The 8,544-nt window shown below is 51.1% G+C and overlaps 1 protein-coding gene across 2 annotated transcripts in view; it reads right to left on the bottom strand.

The window, feature by feature from the left end:
- The window catches only part of C22H7orf50 (chromosome 22 C7orf50 homolog), a 107,252-nt gene that overhangs the window by 40,182 nt on the left and 58,526 nt on the right, over positions 1–8,544 (bottom strand). The window lies entirely within an intron of this gene.

Here is an 8,544-nt window from a genome sequence, read left to right as displayed (position 1 = left end):
ACCATCTGCAGTAGGGACGGGACCATGGGAGCACAGGGAACTTCCTAAGGTGGGCGGCCACCAGCAGCACGGACTACACTATGCCCGCACATGCATTTCAGACCTCAAGAGGGAAGGCAGCATTAACCATATTTCCAGACCTAGTCATTGGCTCCTTCTGGGGCACATGTTAGGCTCCCAGGGCACCTCCATCCTAATCTGAGAAACACCAGGGCCAAGTCTTGGGAGTTCCTTTTAAAGGAGGGCTGGGTGAGCCAGGTTCCACTCAGCTCCCCCTAGCCACCTTGAAGTGACAGAGCCAGGGTTCTCCTGGCTGATGTGTCAGGCCACTGTTCAGGAAAAGGAAAGGACTTAAAACCTTCCACTGCTGGAAAATTCCACTCACCATGTGTTCTGACCACGCCACTCCCCACTTTCCCCACTTCCAATTCTTCCTCCATTTGAGTGTGTGTGTGTGTGTGTGTGTGTGTGTGTGTGTGTGTGTGCGCGCGCGCGCGCTCGTGCACAATATGCATGTGTGTGCATACATGTCTGTTCTACTTTGGGTGCATGTCTGAAGAGGGGTGATCATGCATGTGGAGGTCTGAGGTTGAGGTTGGTAATATCCTTGATTGCTCTACCACCTTATTTACAGAGGCAGGGTCCATCTTTTAATCAAACCCAGAGCACGCTGATATGGCTAGTCTTGCCAGCCGGCTTGCTCTGAGGATCCACCTCTGTCTCTGGGGGCTGGGATCCTGGGATTCAAACCCAAGCAGTGAAATGTGCTTTAACACACACCAAATCATGGCCCCAGCCCCCACTCTGAGATCAATGGCTGGGAAATAAGGACAGTTAACCATACACCCATATTTTCACAGCCTGTGGGTTCACTATAGCTAGTGTGAGACAGCTTGTCTTCTGACAGGCAGACGTGCCTCTCCAGCACAGAAGGACTGTTCACCATGAAAGGATGTCCACTCACCCAAACAGCTCCTCAGATCTCAGCGGACACTCTGAACACCCAACAGCCTGCCTCCCTGACCCAGGAAAGGAGACACTATCTCTGGGGCCCCAAGGAACTTTCTAGAATGATAGAAACATTCTCTCAATGGGTCATTGGATTTGTGGCTGTTTGCACCTCTCAGAACCCATCAGGCAGGAACCCGGAAACCTGTCAACTGGGTCATGTATGGACTGAACCTCAGTGTCTCCTGAGGAGGGACAAGGATGGCCAGTCCCATGCCATCACCATTATGAATGACATGAACCTGGGAGACGCATACCAAATGCTGTAAAATGAAAAGTACTTTGCTTTCAAGCTATGAGCAGAATAGCCTGTCTTAAATTTCGCTGGGTTTTGAGTTCGAGGCCAGCCTGGTCTACAGAGCGAGATCCAGGACAGGAGGAAAAGCTACACAGAGAAACCCTGTCTTGAAAAAACAACAAAAAAAGCATTTTGCAGGGCAGTGGTGGCGCACGCCTTTAATCCCAGCACTCGGGAGGCAGAGGCAGGCGGATCTTTGTGAGTTCAAGGCCAGCCTGGTCTACCGAGCAAGATCCAGGAAAGGCGCACAGCTACACAGAGAAACCCTGTCTCGAAAAAAACAACAAAAAACAACAAAGAAATTTGCTGGGTTCATGGGTCCTGTCTGAGACAGGCTTGCTTCCAGAGCTCCACCCAGTGGCCGTTGATGGACTTGCTGTCGGTTGACTTCAAGCCTCGGCTGCACAAGTCATGGGAGGAGCCCAGGTATCAGGGGAGGGCATGCCAGGTAACTGCTTTCAGCTTGCCAAACCCAAGGCTCTCCCACAATGGCTTCCACCTCAGATAGTGTGGGCACCGGCTAAATATCCCCGAGCAATCCCACTGATGTCCACTACCTCCACTACAGGATGGATTCACACGGAGAAACACTGACTTCTAAGCATGAAGTTGGGCTCCTACACACAACACTTATCCCTTGGTCCTTAGATGGATGGGGGTCCTTCTGTGGCCCAAAGGCCCCAAACTATAGTCTTCTGGAGCCCTGGAGGCAGGTCCTTGGCATTCTAGCCAGCAGGGGCTAAGACCCCACATGCTCCAGTGGTAAGGTATGGCTGTTCTATGTGCAGGCGTTTCTGTGGGTGGAACTGCTAACTGCCATGTAGGGCTTCCAGGTCACACCTGCTGTGGCAGACACTGCAGTGTCTGTGGGGAACATGGACAAGGCTCCACTCTGCAGTGGCTTCTTAGCAGGAGTCTTGCCTCATGAACCTGGCACTCTGTCAGGTGTCCCTAGATTCCCCTTCACCATGCCTTCAGGGAAGCCCAAGGATCCTGGCCCTGCTAAGTGAACCTAGGTTATTCAGCTATGGGTTCCCAAGTCCTGTATATGAGATGCAGGCAGCCAGGAGGACAAGGATCTCCTCAGCTCTTGGGCATCCCTGCCGCCCCCTTGGTCAGCCACACATACAGATTCAGGTCTGAAACTCCTGTAAACAGGACACAGGAAACTGCCTGGACTAGTCCCAAGACCAATGTGATGGTTTATATCAACTTGATAGGACCTGGACTCACCTACGAGACAAACCTCACATGTCGGTCAGAGACTTTCTTTTCTAGATTAGGTTAACTGAAGCGGGATCCTCCCTAAATGCAAGCAGCTCCACTCCACAGGCTGGCATCCCAGATAATAAAAAGGAGAAAGAGAACAAAGAGTATCAATATCCACCGTCCTCCACTTCCTGACCACAGACAACGACGTGACCAGCAGCGCCTTCTACATGCCTTTGCCTTTCCCGCCATGATGGACTGTATCCTCTCAAACCAGGAGCCCCAGATCAACCTTCCCCTGAAGGTGCTTCCTGCCAGCTATTAGGACACAGCAATGAGAAAGTAGTCGATACAGTCAACACAGCACAGGAGGGGCTGGGCTGCTGCTGTGGGCCGCAGGAATATATCATAAGAACTCAGCTGGTTATGGCAAAGTCACTACCTGGAGGGATCAAGGAATTCCTCCAGAGGAAGCCATATTCCAAGGAGCTTTTGGTGTTACTTGGCTTGTTATATATCAGCTGTCTTCTGTTATTAAAATCATGTGTGCCTTCATAGTTTTCCCAATTGACTTTTCCCTAAAAAGGGCTAACAGTGTGGACTGATCACTCTCTGGCCATATACATTCCAGGTGTTTGGAGAACAGCCTCAGGAAAAGCTTCCTCTGGAATCAGATATCTCCCTTAGCCACTTTCAAGGACTAACAGTCCACATGCTAGTTTCCTGATTTAAGGTAAATTCCACAAGGAGATACCACCTGGGTCAGGTGGACGTTAAGTAATAGCTTTATACAATTTAGCTTGGACCCTCCTTCCTTACAGCCTTACTAACTTTATAGACCTCTAACTCCTTACCTAACCACTTCTAGGAATATTTAGATAACTTTCTGCGCTGACAGCTATGCTCAGCCAGAACCCCAGTTCAAGCCTCTGTGTAATTATCATCATTGGCAGCATCCGGCCAGTGCCATCCCCAGATGGAGGAAAGTTTATCAGAGATACCTCTGTACTCTTCTAAGAACAGACTTAAGCATCCAGGCCACCTATGTGAAAAGGCCTGGCGGATGTGCCAATTAAGCTTAACTTCTTCCTTTCCCAAATCTTACCTCTAGTTCCAGATCTCCCTTTAACTATCACCAGAGGCATCTAGCTGTACACAGGTTGCCTAGAGACTGAGGACACTTTCCCCCACCCTGCAGAAAAACAGCAGATAGCTTGGACAGATAGGAGCCACAGGAAAAAAGAAGACAGTTTTATTTTCTCCCATTGACCTAGCAACTTACAGATTCTCAACATTTTCTACAATCACGTTTAAGACTATAGTTGAGCACATAAGATCCCTCTTCTTAGATATTACCCAAATTTAGCCCTTAGTTAATTCATTTCCCCATTGGTCATTTCCCTTTGGGGTTGCAAATGATAATTAACGGTTATTGCCCCTCTATGTGATTCTTATCACCCCTCTGTTTGAGCCTGGAAGCCTGGCTTTGCACTGCTAAGGGATTACTGCTTGTAAGTGTGTATGTACCAGGACTTCCAGGGCAGGGGAAGAAGAAGTTTTGGAAGAATAAATGACTAGACTAAGAGCTCTGTGTGCTGAGATTCTATTTCCCAAAATTAGTCCTCGCCATTCGTAGTTTCTCTCTTGAGCCCCTGGGACATATGGTATTAAGGCTGGTCCTGCTAATACTATACAAGAGCCTGTGACTACGCACACTCACACAACGCAGGCACAAATGCACACAAACGTGCAGCCCCAAGGCAGCTCTCTCTGCACAGCAAGCTGAGGGTGGTGGGAAAGAGCCACAGGCGTAGACACAACTCAGGCCTGGGCATGCCAAGGGCTCAGCATGCTTGGGCTCACACCATGGCTTCACTCTGAGACTGCTTGTATCTGACTCAGGCTACATGTCTGGGGCAGCCACGTGTTAGCGCCTCTCAGCCCACAGCTAGGGAGGTGGACAGCAGAAAAATGATAGAGTAACCCCAAATCCTTTCATTTAAGGAGGCAATGGTGAAGGGTGGTGTCCTAGTTAGGGTTACTATTATTGTGACGAAATGCCATAACCAAAAGCAATTTGGGAAGGAAAGGGCTTATTTGGCTTACACTTCCCCACATCATAGGTCATCACTGAAGTTAGTTAAGACAGGAACTCAAGCAGGGAAGGATCCTGGGGGTAGGAGCTGATGCAGAAGCCATGGAGGGTGCTGCTTACTGACTTGCTCTCCATGGCTTGCTCAGCCTGCTTTCTTATAGAACCCAGGACCAGCAGCCAATGGTCTGGACCCTCCCCCTTCAATCATTAATTAAGGCAACGCTCTACAGGTGTGCTTACTGTCCAGGGTTATGGGGGCGTTTTCTCAACTGGGGTCTCCTTCTCTCAGATGACTCTAGCCCGTGTCAAGTTGACACAAAATTAGACAGCACAGTGCCAGGTGACAGTGGGCGCACGCCTTTAATCCCAGCACTCGGGAGGCAGAGGCAGAGGCAGGTGGATCTCTGAGTTCAAGGCCAGTCTGGATTACACAGAAAAACCCTATCTCAAAAAACAAAAACAGGGGCTGGAGAGATGGCTCAGTGGTTAAGAGCACCAACTGCTCTTCCAGAGGTCCTGAGTCCAATTCCCAGTAACCACATGGTGGCTCACAACCACTTGTAGGTCTGGTGCCCTCTTCTGGCCTGCAGGGACACGTGCAGACAGAATATTGTATACATAATAAATAAATAAAACAAACAAAAAATCCCAAATTCAAAACCAAATAAACAACAACAAAAATTACTGGTGACGTGGCTCAGTTGATAGAGGGCCTGCCTAGCATGCACAAAGCCAGGAGTTCCAACCCCAGCATGGCACGAACTAGGTGTGGTGGTGCATACCTGTAACCCCAGGACTTGGGAGTAGAGGCAGGGGGATGAGAAACTGAAGGTTACAGAGCCAGATGCCAGACTCCAATCTGTCTCGAATTCCTGGGAAGGGCCTGCAGCTGTCACTCCAGAGGGTCCCTTGGTAGTGTACTGGGGACACAACACGATGTGGACAGCACTCCCTTGGGTAGGACAGTCTACAGCACCTACGAGAAAGCCACAGTGGCCCAGTCTGCACAGCCTCACTAACTGCAGGTGAGGACTAGCTCCAGACAGATAAGACACAGAATAACTGGAGCCCATTAAGTGTGGGCGCTTGGACCAAAGAGCCCGTTAAACAGCATGTCCATGTCACTAAGTGAGGAAAGATGCCAGACAGGGAGCTAAGACATCAGAGGTAGCTGGGGAGGAGGTGGGAAGCAGAGGTCAGGAGGAGTCAAGCCCAGCACAATGAGAACTGAGAATCCACAACGGAGAATCACCAGATACAGAGCCTCTGCCGCGCAGCATGAACCAAGACTGGACTCACACTGACCTATCAATCCTTGGTCTCAATTCCAGACCTGGTGTTCCTCTCTTGCTTTTCTATAGCCCTCACATAGAACAGGAGGCATTGGCCCCTCACTTTAGTCAGCATGCCATAATATTCCAAGATGACCCTCTACCCCTCATCCAGCCTCTTGGCCACATACTGAGTCCCTTCCATAGCCCCCAGATGCCAACACCCGATAACCATCAACCTTCCAAACTGCGGGGTCACAGGGTAAGGAAGGCACTGGAGAAGGGTAAAATGGGGTCTGTTTGCTCCTGCCACTCTGCATTCTTTCAGGGAGAAGCGTTAGCAGTGTGTCCTGGAGGAGATGCTACAGAGCAGCTCAGTTGTGTGGTACCTCTGCCCATCCCTGTACAAGACCAACACTGCAGCAGCCTCGGGGCTCGAAGGAGTTGGGGGTGAACTGTCAACTAGCTAGGAGATTTGACAATGTTCCTACTTGAGCCTGGTAATGGCACCGGCCTTGTACATGTGCCCCAAATAACCAAAACTATGTGTTTTTGTTGTTTTTTTCATGTGCAATGGTATTTTGCCTGCAGGTATGTATATGTGAGGGTGCCACATTCCCTAGAACTGGAGTTACAGACAGTCGTGAGCCACCATGTGGGTGCTGGGAACTGAACCCAGGTCCTCTGGAAGAGGAGAGAGAGAGAGAGAGAGAGAGAGAGAGAGAGAGAGAGAGAGAGAGAGAGAGAGAGAGAGAGAACACGAACCATTTCTCCAGCCCCAAACTACATGTTTGAAACAGCAGAATTATAACACAAACCTCAAGAAAAGCTGGGCTTGAAATGGAAATGTAAAAACATGGCAAAGTTGAGAGGATCAGAAAAGTCACCACTGTTGATACAGTATGAAATGACACTGAGCAGCTGTCCCTGGGCTTCGTCTCTTTTGAAGGGGAAGCATAAGGTGCATGGCCTTTTGTGTCCTGCCTGTCCTGAGGGTGATGTCTCAAGGGCCTCCCACTGCAGTGTGCCAGAACTTCACTCCTCTCCATGCTGAATGATGTCTGGCTGTAGAGACAGGTATGTGCGCTGCTCTGGTTGCTTCCACCACCTGGTGGTGTGAATGGCCTGCTATTGGGTCTTGGTGAGACGTAAGAAGGAGGGCCATCCTGTGACATGCTCCCCGCCCCCAGCTCCCAGCACAGTACAGAGGACCCGCAGCTGTGCAAACAGAGAAGCCTGGGGACACCTTGCTGCCCAGACTATTTGTGGCCTATGGCCAGGTGATCACAGCACAAGTGACATCAAAGTGTATCCTTGCCAGGCATGTTGACACACACCTTCAATTTCAGCTGCCCAGGAGGCAGAGACAAGGTGTATCTGTTGAGTTTGAAGCCAACCCAGTCTATATGGTGAGTTCCAGGTCAGCCAGGGCTACATAGTGAGAGGCTATCTCGAAAACAAGACCAACCAATCAAAGAAAAACTAAGGTGTATCCTCAAAGAGGCAACAGGGAGGAAGGAAGCCACCATGCATGCTCATCTCAGGCTCAGTCGGGGACATGAACAAATGAGGGGAGGGGGGAGGGGAAAGCCAGGGCTGAGGCAGCCAAAACCTCCCAGCTAACGGGGAACCACAGTATGGCAGGGAACACAGAGGAAGGAAGCCATATCTACCCCCTGCCCCTTCCCTCCTTACGCAAACCTTCAGTGGTCTTCCCCTCCGTTCTACACAGCAGCGACACTACCCTTAGTGTTGGGGCCCCTAGTGGGCCAGGGCTGCAGGCTGTGCAGGTCCTGAGCACAGCAGCATGAACCCACAATCTGGGGCCATGTCTTCCTGTATTCCCAGGGCAGCGTGAATGTGCAATCTGGGGCCACATCTTCCTGAATTCTGAATTCCCATGGTGGCATGTGCACGCAATCCAGGGGCCACATCTTCTTGAATGCTCACAGCAGCATGAACATGCAATCTGGGGCCACATCACCCTGACTTCTTTTGCCAGGTCAGAGCAAAAGTTCAGACCAGCACTTTGGTGGCTGACAGCCCACGTCCCGGAAACTGAAAGCTTAGGCAGGGGTTACAAGCTGAAGAAGACCTTGTGATACCAAGGAAGTGGTCCTGAGCTGGGACGGAAGTTTGACTGGGAGGCAGTTCGTGGCCCGGGGCCCAGTAACAGCCATGGGAACCAGTTTACCTAGCACCACCAGGGGAGTCACAACCGCTGACTTTCCTGTCACACTTCTGGGGGTGTCAGCTCAGCCAAAAGGCAACCCGAGCATGGGACTACCATCACTCATCTCACAGGAGGAAACTGAGGCCTGGGGATGGGGTGCCTGCCTCCGAAGATCACACACCAGTGAATGCAGAGAGCAGCCACCACAGCCCCACACCTGTGCTCAGCCTAAGGGCCCAGCTCAGGAAGGAAGCATCAGGATTGGAGGACATGCAGGGCCCTCCCATGGTGCAGAGGCTTGGGGGGGAGGCATCCGTGCCCTGCTGCCTGCTCTGCAGTCCCTGTGAGACTCCAGTGCCTAAGCTGTTGACACTGAGGCAGGCCGCTCACTCGCTCACTTCCGCTCAAGATGAGCTGCAGGGCCTCTCGTCCCACTGCCTGCCCCCTGAGGCTCCTCCCACTGGGCCCAGAGGTGCTCAGTGACAAGTAG

Source organism: Onychomys torridus, chromosome 22, assembly GCF_903995425.1.
Source record: "Onychomys torridus chromosome 22, mOncTor1.1, whole genome shotgun sequence".
NCBI classification, from domain to species: domain Eukaryota; kingdom Metazoa; phylum Chordata; class Mammalia; order Rodentia; family Cricetidae; genus Onychomys; species Onychomys torridus.
The sequence above is the reverse complement of the archived record's forward strand: the minus strand, read 5'-3'. Positions and strand labels throughout refer to the sequence as shown.